The sequence below is a fragment of the Pollicipes pollicipes genome, unplaced genomic scaffold (assembly GCF_011947565.3).
Source record: "Pollicipes pollicipes isolate AB1234 unplaced genomic scaffold, Ppol_2.1 Scaffold_7231;HRSCAF=8579_pilon_pilon_pilon, whole genome shotgun sequence".
In the NCBI taxonomy this organism is placed as follows: Eukaryota; Metazoa; Arthropoda; class Thecostraca; order Pollicipedomorpha; family Pollicipedidae; genus Pollicipes; species Pollicipes pollicipes.
In genome coordinates this window covers 32,346,284-32,361,964 of record NW_023597034.1, presented here as the reverse complement: position 1 = coordinate 32,361,964, position 15,681 = coordinate 32,346,284, and positions in this window count along the sequence as shown.

The window sequence follows — 15,681 nt, the reverse complement described above, 5'->3', positions numbered from 1 at the left end:
GGAACGCTTGGATTGTGATTGACTGCAATATCTTTGGATATGTTATTATTGAACAACTGACTGCAATATGTGGCAGTTTTTAAAATTGCAGGGTGTGCCAGATAAAGTTAAGGCATGTTTCCCCCAACAGTGGCAAGTGGATTTGTCACGTGATCGCGGCTGAGGTGGTTATACAAAACGATCAGCGACAGCAGTCGTCACCAGTGATCCCTTACTGAGATTTACCAAGATGTTTTTGTTCTGTGAATTAGACCCCGTTCTATCCTTTCACAAAAAGACAGCTCACAGCAACTTGAAATGAGGAGACCTTCCCCAAGATAACAATTTTGAATCTTCGAAACATTAAAAAAGCTTATGTTAACATCGAGGACACAAATTCAACTGGCTGAAATCCGGGGAGAAATGAGGTTTTTGGGTTAGGTTAGATCAAACTTTTTTTCTTGCCCCCCCCCCCCCGACCGGTTTTGGAAAGTGACACTGCTGCTGACAAATTATGTTTTATTTCTTTGGTGTACGGGAGAGAAAACAAGGAATACTGATAGTGTAGTGCTTAAGCTGCGCGTCTGAAAAAAGGTGGATGGGGTTTGAATCCCCACGGTGCCCGCTCTTCCTACCAGACTGAGAGGCGGACGACGCCATATAGCCCCAGCAGCTGAGTGTGTCGTAAAGTCTCAATGACACGCTCACGCACACACCCACGCACGCACACACACACCCACGCACGCACGCACGCACGCACGCATGCACACGGAAAGAAAACAATGTGAAAATTAGGCTATCTTTGCATCAAAAACACAAGCGGGAAGAAAGGAATACCTATGATGAATAGCCTTACTTCTGAAAAGTATGGGATATCAAGACCTTCACTGAATTAATTTCTGCGCCTTATGGACTGACTGGTGATGGGCGTTTAAGACCATCACAAAATCGATCCCCTTAGTATTGCTAAACTGTATGCTGCATAGAGCGCGTACTGGATCAAAGCAGATAGATGTTCGTATGTGTGTTGACTGCATCTGGAGCTGACCAGTCCTTATATTCGCGATGCTTGTTGTTGTAGCTGTTGACTTCGCTACAGACTGCAACGAGCTAAAAAACTGTCGCCTGCCATTTATTTCATATGACCATTCTTTGCTTTGTCCATGCATTCACCTCCTGCATATTGATCAACAGTTTTCGATAACAACGCCTTGTGCCGTGAGCTTGCGTAGCGAAACATTCACGCAAACAAGGCGGCCCATTTGCCACCAAATAAGAACGATTTGTCATGCCCCATGTAATGTGTTTATCGTGGATCCACCATATGATAGGTTCGTGACCAATTTGTTTAGGGCCACAAACTGGAGAAAATGGACAGAGAGGCTATAGCGCTGCCGGTGAATGCCGGGAGTGACTAATCTGTCTTATTTCCTATGCTGTTTATTAGGGTCGTTGAGGGTCATCTTGATATAATGTGACTTACACGTGGAGGCATAACTCGGCACTTTTGCGCTTGCTCTGTCCATCGACTCGCGCTCCAGTAAAAACAATTAACCGCCACCGTCGAGTTATTTCCCGAATGCGCTACATTTGTTTTTGCCCGCGGCCAAGTCCACTCGCACCGGCATTCTTCAAAATGTGTGGACACCAGTAATGTTGGCATGCATTAACTGGTGTGCACGGATCCTTCGCTCCAAAGTCTTGCTGTTGTTCTGGGTAGGGTTCTTGCTTGGCGCTCGGTGCCTTGCTTCAATGCTTGTTCCAACACATCTTGAGCCTCGCTGTTGTCCTGGGCGGGGCCTTTTGCTTGGCGCTCGATGCTTTGCTTGTTGTTTGAATGTATCGAAATGCAAATGGCGCTGACTGAGTCTCGTGTCATCTCTTAACATCACTGTCGATTATAATGCCTGTGGTCTCTGAATTTTAAATGGATTTGCCTACCTGCAGCTGATTTCCTGGCTGACACACCACAGAGATATGCAGAGACGCAGCGACGCGCAGGGTGTGGGGCGTGGTCTCTGCAATGTCTCCTGCTGTTCTTATTTGGTTATGAATTTAGCCAAAACCTTTTCGATTGGACGGGTGCATCGATCGAAGCACATGCCAAGCAGTGTTTGTTGTCCGAAGCCTGATCCGCTAGCCGATCACGAAATTCCAATTCAACTGCATAATCTAGAGGCGCATTCCAACTCGCCGCAGTGTTCAGCATTATGAATTCCGGATACATCATGAGTTTATCAAACGAATGATAACCGAAGTAAGTCTGCGGAACCACTCACAACGCTAGGGGCAGCGTCATGCCTGAGTACAGGGGGCAGGGCTCCGGGCCAGCCGGGACCTCAGGGAGCTGTCAGGCGGGCACCACGCACGTCGGGCCAACTCCGGTCCGTGGGCCGCGTCGTAGGTAAGATACATCTGGCCAGAGGCCTTTGGTGGGGCAGGCGCTAGTGCCAGTGCCAGCGCCAGTTGCAGGCGTTGGATTGATGCTCGTTGACTATCAATGTCTTATGCTGAGAAATACGAGTAAGCTGTTACGATGCGATCGTTTGGATGTGAGATGATTGCAGGTAAGAATATGCTTTTCATGGGTAGCTACGAAACATTTCGCTCAAAGCAGTCTAAAACTATATAACAGCCAGACATTTTTACTGTTGCGAGATCAGCCGCGAACGAAATGGCTGCGCGGGTGCCTGGCAAGACGTAACTGCTTGCAGCTGTCAGGTCAGATCAGGTCAGGTCAGTCGGATTGGGGCGAAACAGGAAGGGTGCCGACTATCTCAACACAGTCCATTCCGTATTCCTGCAGCAGCGGTAGCCGCACTAATGTACAGTTGCCTGAGCAAATGGGAAAAGTTAACGACGTTACTGAATAAGTTATTTGCCCCCAATGCCGTAGTGACACTCCTTTGTTTCCTTGTGTCAGAAACTATCGAACAAATCATAATCAAATTTCAAGTTGACAGTTCTCGGACAGCCCCTGAAGAAAGGAAAATGTATACATTCCATGCCCCGAACAGCAGACTGGTGGAAGCAAAAGCTCATGGAATCAAAACCGATCTATTATTACGGTTCACATTATGTGCGAAAACCCAGTAAAAGAGCAAAAATTAACAGGACTACGAATCTTTTTCACAAGCGTACGCAATAAGGCACTCATGATAATAAGTGAAGTGAACACGCAGGCGTCTCGCTCTGAACTGTCTATTTGGTCCGACGGCCGACCCGGCCTCGCCTCTCATAGCCCGCGGCGGGGTCGGCTGGCCGAGGTCAGTCGAGCATATGCGGCGCCAGACACCGTCCTATTACACCCCTCCACCTCGAATACCTACGGCGAGCTCATAAAGCGCCTGAGTAAAATACAAAGAACGTGAATAAACAACGTACCCGGCTTCCAAACCATACGCGATCTGCCAACCGATACAATGCAATAGCGAACACTTAAGAACGCCGCAACCTGTCCGACTGATGCAACGTTTCCCGCGGCCGCAGGCTGTAACGCACTACACACGGGGGATCACGTATGGCTGGCTGCGCGCTCACCGGAGCATCGGTCGCTTCTCGGTCCAACTGACTGACAATGCGTGGTGGTACCTCAACCTTAACTGTGTGTAGATCAGGGCGCACATTGTTCAGAGGCCTCCAGATGGCCCTCCCATCCTGCAGTTGAACAACCCGTTTTACTCCATTTTGCTCCATTACGACACCCGCAAGCCATCTGCTCCCTTCCGCACCTCATATACCATCCACTGCTGATACATACACCGTATCGCTTATCCGCACTCATCGCTCCTTGGAGCCCGGATCTGTACATTGTTTCTGTTTCTCGTGATTTCCCCTCACTTTGTCTCCCACGTCAGGGGTCAAAAGATTCAGAGGCGTACGTACAGACCTCCCCAGAAGCAGCTCAGCTGGGACAATGTGCGTTGTGCCGCGCGAAGTATCACAGTAGCGAAATAGGAAATGTGCTTTTTTGGTGTGGATGCCTCCAGCGGTCTTTTTCGGCAAACCCATGTTACGTTTGGGTTCTACGCTCTGCCAAGCCGTTTGATTTTGGTGACAGCGCTGGCGATATCAGATGTATATTCCGTTTGATTGACAGAATGTCTGAAAAATTTCGCACATGAAACACTGTGCACTGTCTGACACAAGCGTTTTGGGCAGCCCCCAGCGGACAAATGAAGTGTGTAAATGCTCGACTGTGGCCGCTGGTGAACATGTCCGGGAAGTATAAATATCGAGCCACTCGGAATATGCGTCAGATATGATGAAAAACATCCAACCATCGACTGGACCACAGTAATCAATACGAACGCGCTCCCAGGAGCTTGCGGGCCAAACCCAGGGGTACAAAGGAACCTCGGGTAGGCTACTAAGATGTGCCTGGCACTTTCCGCATCTCTGCGAAATGGTCCTGATGTCCATCAACACAACGCCACTAAAAGTACATGCTAGCTTTGCGTGAGACTCGCCACAATGCCCGTCATGAAGCAACTTCGGAATGTGCTCCCTTCCGTGAGGTGGGACAACCACGCGAGATCTCCGCAGAAGGCAGCCATCCGGGACACTCGCCCAGACAGCCGATATTTGTACGGCCGAAAAGACGGCGACAGCGCGCCGCTGGTTGTCGGCCAGCCATTTCTGACATGCTGCATCACAACTGACAGTACAGGATCACGAAAAGGTCACTGGCGAGTCTGATCTGCTGAAGCTGAAGAAGCATCCAGGAACTTCATCAAATGGATCGTCTCAGCAGGCACAGGACTCACTACCGGCAAGGGAAGCCTGCTGAGTGCATTACAGTGCGCCTGCCTAACCCCGGGGATGACCTCCAAGTGATAATTGCAAGCGCCCAACACCACGGGCCATCGAATCATACGAGGCGAAGTCATCAACGGAAACGGCTTCAACTCACCGATCAGCCCCAAGAGCGGCTTATGATCTGTCCGTACCGAAAACGGACGACCGGCCAGATAGTTTTGGAGCTTTTAAACTCCTGCGATCGCTGCTAAGCCTTCTCTGTAAACCTGAGAATAGTGTTTTTCGGTTTCATTCAGCGACCGTGAGTAAAAAGCTACCGGACGCTCCCCCCTGCCTCGTCTGCTGGCTAAGGAGACAGCTCAGCCCGGCTGGACAAGCGTCGCAAGCCAAAATCACTGGCAGCTCCGGATCAAGATGAGCCGGGACGAGAGGAGCCTTGAGCAGACACTTTGCGTCCTCAAAGGCCATTCCTTCCGCGCCCGTCCACTTCCATGGCTGATTTTTCCGAAGAAAAACGTGCGACGGTAGGAGCGTAGTCGCAATCTGTGCAAAAAATGTGCCGTAGCATTTGCTTAGCCCCAACCAGCAACGAAGTTCGGAGACATATCGCGGCTCTGGAGCACCCGTTTTGGCCGCGACCTATCATCCGTGATCTTCACACCTTTCCCAATGACTTAGTGACCCAAGCATGTCACATTTTTTATCCCAATGTAACATTTTCCCCTAAAGACTTGTATCACTCAGCCGGGGCAGAACTTGGCGTAACGCCATATCGTGATTTTCCAGCGTCTTGCCCACTACGACCACATCATCCAAGAACACGCAAGCACCAGCCATGCCTGCTAACTGCGTGCCCTATGGTGCTTTGAAATAGAGACGGCATTGAGGCGTAGCCGAAACTTAGGCGCGTGGGCCGCAGCAGCCCTTGCAATGTGTCCACCATCAAGTACTGACACGAGTTTTCATCAAGTGGACTTTAAGTCAATCTTAAATGATTGTGCTACCAGCTAACCCAGATAGCAGCTCCTCGACATCAGGTAATGGATACTGCTCAGTTTGGCGACCTTGTTCACTGTGAGTCTTCAGTCGCCACACAAACGAATCTTACCGTAGGGTTCCGGTGCGACAACTAAAGGAGTCGCCCACTTACTGAGCTTGGCGTGCTCCCAAAGCCCCTGCTGGATCTGTTTGTCCAGCTTCGTTTCCATCCGGTCGTGGTAGGCCAGCGGAACATTGCGAGCCTTGCAGAACCTCGGTTTTACGTTCGAGCCTACAGAGATGTTCACCCCTGCTCCCTGGTACCGGCCCTAATCCTCCCTGAAAGCTTCTGGAAACTCGGTCAGGACGCTCTCGGTCTGACAGTCACTTGTCATACGACATATGAACGGCCAGTCCAGCCTTAACTGTGACACCCAGTTACGTCCAAACAGAAACGAATACTCACACTTGACCACAATCAGCGGCAGGTGTGCGCGCTGCTCCCCATAGCATGCATCCATCGTCACTTGGCCGCACAACAAAACACTTCCCCGCTATAAGTTTGAAGTTTGGTCTAGAGCTAGAGCTAGAGTTTGGTCTAAGTTAAGAGTTTGGTCACATGGTTGAATGTCGGGCTCGCCGGCATACGCGCCTAAATTCCTGCTCAGAGCAGACAGACGGAGCTGCCCCGTGTCCAACTCCATCTGCATAGGTTGACCGTCAAGCACCACGTTAGCCATCAAAGGCAGTTTGCGATTATCACTCGCTTGGACTGACGGGGCTCGAAACGGGAAATACGGATCGCTCTCACCGCCATGATCGCCCGCGCCGCCGGCAGGACGCCGCTCAGCAGCCGCAGCAGCAGCCGCAGCAGCAGCCGGCTGAAACAGCTCCTCTTTCTCAGTCACTTGTCTGATACGCTGAGGGCCTGCCCGATCGCGGCAGGCTACCCTCGGATGGCCGATGGCGCCACACGAGAAAGGGCGCCGCGAACGGAAGGGACAGGCCTGCGATACGTACCACCGACTCAGACAGCGGCCGCAGGCGTCCCGTGGCGGCGGCTCCCGCTGGGCACCCTCGCGCGCACAGGTCAGCCGATCCTCGGCGGTGCGGTCCTACCGCAGATCCCGTCAGCTGTAGCCCAGTGGTGCTTGCTGATTTCAGTTCTTCAATGCTTGCTGTCCTCTCCGTCCGGCTCCTCCACTTGCTTGATGACCTCAGCAGGTCCCGCCCGGACGCTGGGCTCGGCGGCGCTTGCAGCTGCTGACTCATGGGCCTAGACGATCTCCACCGCAGTCACCAGAGTCAGCACGAGCCTCCACCGCCGCTGGTGCTGGATCCTGCTCACCAAGCGAACACGGAGCATTTTATCCAGCACAGACGAGTCATACTTGCAACGCTTAGTTAGCTTGCGTAATCGTGATAGGTACAAAGTGACAGATTCACCGGCATTACGCAGGCACGAATGGAACCGGAATCTCGACACAGTAACTGATTGTTGTAACTCAAAATGGTCCTACAAAATCTTAGCCAGATCTTTGTAGGACTTCTCTCCTACCGTTACAAGGGCTATGAAGTTTTCCAGTAGACCGAAAGTGCTTGCTCCGGCCGCACTCAGAAAGATGGCTCGTCGACTCGCAATAGTACCCTACTTAACGCCATTATCCTCGAATTATTGCTCGAGACGCCTGCTATACGCACCAAAAGGCCCCACCGCTGAGTCAAACTCCGGCGCTTTACGCAGAAACGCCATTACACGCAGCTCACTGACCCGTCGCCATTGAAGTGAACACGCAGGAGTCCCGTTTTGAACGGTTTGGTCCGGCAGCCAGCCCGGCATCGTCTTTCATAGCCTGCGGCGGGGACGGCCGGCCGAGGTCCGCCGTGCAGAGGCGGCGCCAGGCACCGCGCTATCACAGTAAGCGCACATAATAATGTGTTTGCCATTGTTCAACGCATTCTCATGATGTTCTGCATTGAAAATTCCGGTAGCTTTATCGCGTGGGCGCTAATAACGGACGATTTGTATATAAATCGGCCACTATGTCCTCGGTCTTACGATTATCCACAAATTATGCGTGCGCCAACTTCCAAAGCGTCATCAATTCGCCCCACGTACAATTCTCTTCGCATTCATCGGCTAGTGTGGGTCAAGTCTGGATATTTCTCCATTTTTCGGCGGCAGGCAGGCACTCCTACTTCGCATTAGAATCTCCATGCTTACCACAGACGACATTCCGCATCAGACCTTCGGTAATTGGCGGCTAGTTTGCAGGTATATCAAGATATGCTGGAGCTCGCTTCCCGACCCTCCTGCCTAGGCTTTTAAGCGCCTCCGGGCAGCCTACCGGTTGTGTTCTCGCTTCTATGCCGAAAAATCACGTGCATAACTGGGTGCAAGCTAGATGTGATGTTTGATTCATAAGTGTTTTAAGAAAATGTTCCAAGGCGTCTTTTCATGATATGTATCTGTATATTTTTATTTAGACCATTTTGCTCTCCTTCTATTTGTTTTGGCTACTGAAGTACATTTTTACCCCTGCTTTTACTTTTGCATGCGACCGACGGAGCTGCGCAGACCAGGTCCCGTGGTGCTTGATGACTGTGTATTTGTACCGTTATAGTATAATAATTGCATGCTTCTCGTGAGACGACAAGCTTTCAGTGACTCCATCGGTTTTTATGTGGTGGCGAAGGGGTCTTCCATTGTCCGTGGAGGAGCCGTGTAGGAATAACGTGCAGGGGAGTTCTGTCCTGACCTGGGGTAGTTCCTGTCTCTTTGGCGAGGTACTCCATGATCTGTAGGCCTCTTCTCGTCATTCTCCGTATATCTGGAGACCACATCTGGAGACCTGCTCTGCTCTACTCGGTCATCGAGATTACGTCGTTTTGATGAGTGGTTGAATTGAATGGCATACCTATGCATGCAGCGCTTAAGTGCTTTGTTTTTTATTGTTAGGCCCCACGTTCTTTGCCTGTGAAATCATTTGTGAAAAGCGCGCCTTCTCTCCCTCTTCACAAATTTGTGGCGCTTGATGCAGCCAACAATTTTAGACCATCTCCAGTACGCAAGGATTGCAATAAAGCAAACAAACTGGTGTGCGGACGGTTCCGCCCTATCTGGTTACCAACTATGTAAGTACACAACACCGTACAAATCTGGCCACTCGCCGCAGGTCGCGCTGCCTGACACGGCCGACTGGATACCCACTGAGTTAACCAAGCCTGGGTCGCCGCCGTCACGTCGATGGATTGGCTTCGTGCGTTTGCCATTATGGATCACTCAGCTTTTTGTGCTAGCTACAGATGTACGACGTAAGTCCCAATTATTATTTTGAAAATAGAATTGCTGAGATTCCAACCAGGGTCTTCTAGTTACCATTCCAGCGCTGCACCAACTAAGCTTCTGGCGACAGCCGGAGATTCGGCCGAAGCGTTGTGTACTTGCTAAAACACCAGACAACGACGTCGGTACGGGCAATTATTACATCAGTAATAGCAAGAAGTGTATCTCTCTCCTCCTTGTCCATTGCTGTGTATTTCCGCTCATGCTATGCTGTCTCTCTGCCTAGGGTGGAGATGGGGGAGGCGCACCACCCCGATCAGCCACAGGTGGTCCTGTTTGGGGCTAGGGTTGCAGATTGTTGTCCCGACATTATCACCTCGACTTTAGATGAACTTCGGCGGTGTTGAAAGGTCGCCTGGTTACGTTCGGGGACCGTACCGGCGCCGAAAGGTGTCCGAACGACCCGCAGTGTCTCGGGGGGTCTACCTGACGTCTGCCATCTCTTAGCGTGCCTGCCGCGCGTCAGCCGCAGGTGCGCTGGAGCCTCCGCCTTTCTACCTCCCCGTCACTGGCCTGCTAACCTCGTGCCACGCTGTCTTTTCCTGAAGTAGCCTGTCTGTGACCAACAAAGCCTTCGGTAGTCGGCGGTATCTGTTTCCAAGCTAGACGGATTTTCAGATGAGGAGCGTGCGTATAACATAAATGCAGCTGTTTGATAATTTGCTTAATCATCGTGCATACTTGTGTACTGTTGTGCTATAAATTCTATCCCTTACCGTGTACTTGACTGGAATCGACAGCAGCCTGCAGCGGTGGACTGATCTCTGGCAAACCGAAGCTGAAACGAGACTAAGCCGTCGTTACGTCAGCTTCCGCTGTACACGAGACTTGCGCAGAGTTACTCCCTACCGTAAGCGACTTACAAAAACGAATGACAGATCTGACGTACTCATCTTCGGCGGGAGAAGCCCGCCGGCCGAATATCCTGAGCCACCGAGCGGGGGCAGTTTCAAACACGCCTCCGAGGACGACGCGAGTGACATAACGACAGCAAATGACAGCAAACGCCGGGCGTCGCGCAGCGGTACGACAGTCAGGCGTTTGCGCCGCTGGGAGCTCGCACTGTTGGGCTTTGTCTTTGCTCATTGCACCCGTGTTCCCCGACGGCTGACGTTCGAGGCTAAAGGGTTTGCTAACTGAGACACGCGTGCGAGCGTCGTGTGCAAATCAGCGCTAATTCGGTGAGTGCTAGACGCGGCTTCACCTCTGCGTGTCGTTAGTCGGCTGGAAGTGGTTTACAAGGACCAATGCACAGAATGGGATTGCACGGGTTGAAGGCACCAGATAGATATGAGCATTCTGCTACCAAGAGAATGGGCTATGTCACCAAGCGAGTGGAAAATACTTCATGGTGTGATCCTTTGGGTTCCTAACTTTGAAGCAAGAGCATGTTCCGCAAGAAGGTTTAGCCATTTGTCTTGCTCCCCTATATGTTTTACAGCGAGATGGTACTCTACCGCTTTTCGGCGTAAACACACCCGTTTTGATGACAGTTGAACTATTAGACGCGTGTGTGTGTGTGTGTGTGTGTGTGTGTGTGTGTGTGTGTGTGTGTGTGTGTGTGTGTGTGTGTGTGTGTGTGTGTGTGTGTGTGTGTGTGTGTGTGTGTGTGTGTGTGTGTGTGTGTGTGTGTGTGTGTGTGTGTGTGTGTGTGTGTGTTTTCTTGAAGCATTCCTTCTGCTGGCTAGTTCATATCAATTCAACCCCCACCTCGTTTTAGGTGGCAGCCCGCGTTGAATGACATGGGTACCACTTCACGTAGAAATTCCTCCAAATGCAATCAAATGTATATCCACTTTGACCCATAAGTATGTAAACATTCAGTATCCGACAACTAATGCTTCGGCAGCGTTGTCCTTCGAGGACAGCATGATCATCAGGTGATTGAAAAGCTTAGCCTCTGGTCGCAAATGTATATGTATTTACTATCGACTCCATTTGGAACAATAGACATGGCAAACAGAAATGGGCGAGAAGATATGCGTATGTGCAGTTGCCTGCTCAAAGTATCGACAGATGCACTGTGCGCGGCGAAGGATGCGCTCACTAATTCGTGGGACGGCACTGAACCAAACGCACCTATTGCCGACTACCGATCACGAACACAGAGTTCCGCAGGTCTATACAGGAGAACGGAGCACGCGACGACACTTGGAAAGAGAAACGCATACAACCGGGATGCGGACATTGCACGTTTTCCCCGCTCTCGCAGCTAGGGCGACCTCGCGCCCCTTCCCCTCCCTGCGGGGATTCGTCGCCGCTCCTCCGCAAGAATGCTGACAGAACGTTTCCGTGGAGGCGCTCCTAGCCACTATGACTCGCGATACACCAGAGATCATGTGTTGCGCCGGACCCAATGCCCCCATGCCGAATACAGTCCGTGGCCGACGGGCGGGCCGTGTCCGTGGCACGTGCGTCCCCCGCAGATGCGCCGGGGATCGCCGCGCGCCGTCCTCCGACTTCGCCTGGGGTGATTATATAGACGTGCAACGATGGGATCATGAGAGACGGAAAGAGAGAGAGAGAGGGGGGAGAGAGAGGAGAGAGACAGGAGAGGAGAGAACGGGAGAGCAGCTGGCGCGGTTACACACGGAGACGGCGGCGGGCGCGGATGACAGCCTACACGGAAAAGCTTTGGCCACGAGGTTTGAATTCGACCGCTGCTGCGGCCCCGCGCAGAGGAGTCCGTCCTCTCGAGCTGCCGGTCACTCGCGCAGAGCTGCGCCGGCGTTCGAGCGCGTCTAGACCACTCAGAGCGCGGCAGCGCGCCCGGAGCGGGCCCAGAGCGCCCCCGCTCGCGTGCGCGCTCACAGCACGTCCAGGACGTTCTTGCGAGCCACGAGGCCGACGCGGTCGTTGCGGGCGCAGAGGAGCCAGTCCTTGTCGACCACGCCCACCACGCTCATGGCGTCGTGCCGGTTGTAGGACAGGTAGCTGCGGTCCGACGCGTGGTAGTGCGCCAGGGAGCGGACCCTGCAACACGGTCACAGTGAGTCCAGCAACCACCGCGGTGACCGCCACGTGCTGCGGAGGAGGTGCGCTGCAACAGGTATGGTTATGTGCAGGCCAGCCTCCGCCACAGGATGGAGCGACCGAGTCGGTCAAAATCAACGACCACCAGCCATGCCGAAGGTACTGTCACTGTAGAAGAACTTTTTATGACCTGAAGCCGGCATCTCTTCCTCCTTACCCGCTTGCCACTCCCCCACCGCTCCGTACGCTCCCCGCCCGCGCGCATCATGCCCCACGTACCGTTTCGTCGGCTTCCCATCCGCTCCGGGCGTCGTTGGTTCGCGCGCCGCTCGGAGCCGGGACTCGCGCGGCCGGCCGTGGCCGCCGGCTGCCCGGCCGCCCTTGGCGCGGTTCTCCTCGTCCTTCTCCTCCTTGGGACTGAGCAGCCTGGCGCCGGCCGCCGCCTCGCTGCGCGGGTGTCGCCGTTTCAGGCCGCCGCCGCCGCCCGCCTCGCCGCCGCCGCCGCCGTTGCGTCCAGGGCCGGTCGGCCCGCCGGAGGAAGGTTTGGGGATCTGAGAGGGTCGACTGGCGACGCCGGCGTCTGAGGCCGAAGCGGGCCGCCCGGCGCTGACCGGGCGCGGGATACGCGATTCTCTCCTGCCCGGCGTCTGGCCCTTGGCCATCTTCTCCCACTGCTGCTGCAGCTTGTGGAACTTGTCCTTGTTGGTCTTGGGCGCCAGAACCTTGGTTTTCGGGGCGGCGTCGGGCTCGCACTGGCGATCGCCGGGTCTGGTGGGGCGGGCGGCGCTCGGGCATCGCGCCTTCAGCTTCGGCTCACCGACGGAGAGCGGCGACCTTGACGGCAGCGTGGGCGCCTTCGCTCCCTCCTCTTCCTCCTCGGCTTCGTCGAGACCTTTCCCGTCGTCGCCGTCGTCGTCGTCTCGATCGTCGTCGTCTCGGTCGTCGAGTTCGTTGGCGGAGCTCTCGGAGAGGATGGCATCGAGCGCCTGCAGCAGCTTCGAGCTGAGGTCAAGCCCACTCCAGCGCTTGTGGTCGGCCCTGGCGTCGGCCGGCTGGCCGTCCACCGCGTCCACCGTGCTGCGCGGCCGGCCCAGGCGGCGCCGGCGACGCGCGCCGCCCTCTGCCGCGCCACGCCACGAGCCGGCCAGCCCCTCCAGCCGCTCCCCCAGCCGGCCCAGACTCTGGTAAAGCATGCGGCTCTCGAAGAGCAGGTCGATATGGAAGGCGAGCTGCGCCAGCCGCTGCAGCTGCAGCACCAGCGTGTCGTACTCGGCGCGGGCCGCGCAGTTGGCGTGGTACAGCAGCGCCTCCGGGGAGTAGTGCTTGCGCACGACCGACTCTCGCGTCCTCAGGTAGGAGAACCACGAGTCCAGGGACTGTGTGCTGCCGGCAGAGGACGTCCGCTCAGACGCGGCACGTGAGTCGTGGTGAAGGTGGACGCGACTTATTGTGGATTTTGTGCTCAGTTTGCTGGATGGCATTTCGTGCTGATTGCCGCCATGTTTTTTTATATTTCTGCGCTTGATGGCCTGATATCACAGTATCCTGATATCACCCTGATATCACCCTGATATCACCCTGATATCCTGATATCACCCCATACCTGGTCTTCGGATCAAAATGCACTCCTAATTAGCCTCAGCAATGTCAAACTGATACTGTTCGATGCTCACTAACCTTTTGCCCCTAAGCACCTTAGGTCCCAGCTCCGTGCCCCTCATCTGTATCCTTACCTCTTGCCGTCGCGTTTGTGTGCCCCATACTTTCGATGCGCTCCTATTACTGGTATTCATTTTAATATGAGCACAAATATTTTTGCATTAGTAAACCGGGTTAGCAGGCGGTAGTCGCGACCAAGTGTTCAGATGCACTACACCAACAAAAGAAAACAGCTGGCAAATAGAAAAGTGCCATCTGGATCAGAAGAGGCTGCCGCAGGCTGTTGCGCTAAGCAAGTAGCGCAGCAGCCCGTGGTAGCCTCTCTTTTATACCACGGTGTAAACGCAAGTCCACGCACCACGCACCGGCATCGGAGACGGCATCGCTCCGCATTTGGTTCGGCTCAAACAGATGTGATTTGATTCAAGCTTTCAAATCTGGCCACCAAGCTACTGAACACGAGCTCAGCAGGGGTCAATTTGACCTCCCCGAAGGTTTTCACAGAGTAGTTGAGCGGCACAGCCACTCGCGGTAAACCTGGTGGAGCTGTAGGTGATTAAAGGGCGGATCTTTTGGTATAGAAATTGGTGTGTCTTGCATGGTCGCTGACCTACAGCAGGTGAAAGTTAAGTCGTGGCTGTCAGCAAAGGCAGTTTCTAGGGAATCGTTCAATCTGATGCGACGACGGAATGTTAGACGAAGCCATACATCTCTGAGATAGTTTCTTAGGCAATAAATCAGTCAAACTTAGGATTACAACAAATCCATGGACCTATGGTCAGGTATAAATGTCAGACCGATGTCTAAACCAACCTGCTTTTTAACTCAAGAGCCTGCTGTTCGAAGTAGTTTCTGGTGCTCCTTTCGAAATTGTCAATAACAGGGACCACAACAGATATCTTGCATAGACATATTAAAGGTCAGAGTAGGTCACTCATCTAAAATGACCCAGCTTAACATTTTTTCTTTGGGAACATGGCGCGTGGCGAAATCCTCGACGCTTATTGAAATGCGAAAATCACAACAATATCTTATGATTTTGGGTTACCATGACCTTCCAAAGGGCAAACAAGGTCACTGGCCTTAAATGAACGCCACCCACCTTCTGCTTAGAACGGGCACCTAGTTTCAAGGTGTCGGCATGAGGAGGTCTGCGAGTAATTTGGACATGAATTCGAAGTTTGACATTGTTTGACCTCCCTTGACCCTAAAGTTATGACGTAGGAACCTGCGATTTGGGCACAAGTAAGTTCAGCCAAGCCATCATGCGACTTTGGTGCTCCTAGCTTTCTTAGTTTTTGTACCTCAGGGGGCATATTGACCCCCAGCCGATTAAAGGGTATTCAACCGGTCACCGAGCATGTCAACAATGCCCAATCTCTGTGCAATGCCCTTCCGTGTTGGAAAAGCCACCGGCAGTGCCGTGCGCGAGCTCTCCCGGTGCTCCCCGTCGCACCATCGGGTGGTCGTGCACCGACAGCTACGTTTGGCCGTCTGGCGAGTGACTGTGTGAGCCTGTCTGGTAAGTGACCGTGCCCGTCTGTCTGGTGAGTGGCTGTGTCCGTCTGTCCGGTGAATTACTGTGTCTGACTGTCTATTGAGTGGTTGTATCTGGCTGGCTGTTGAGTGGATAGGTCCAGATTTTTGGTGGGTGACATGAAACTGTTTGGCTGTCCGGTGAGTGAGCGTGTCCGTTTGTGCGATGAGTAACCGCGCTCAGCTGCCCGGTGCGTGAGCGTATCCGTCTGTCTGGTAAACGACCGTGTCCGGCTGCCCGGTGAGTGAGAGTGCCTGTCTGTCCGGTGAGTGAGCGTGCCCGTCTGCCCGGTGAGCGAGCGTGCCCGTCTGTCCAGAAAGTGACTGTGTCTGGTGAGTGACTGTGCCGTCTGTACGGCGAGTGCCCGCGCCCGTCTGTCTGGTGAGTGCCCGCGCCCGTCTGTCTGGTGAGTGAGCGTGCCCGGCTGTCCGGTGAGTGGGAGTGCCCGTCT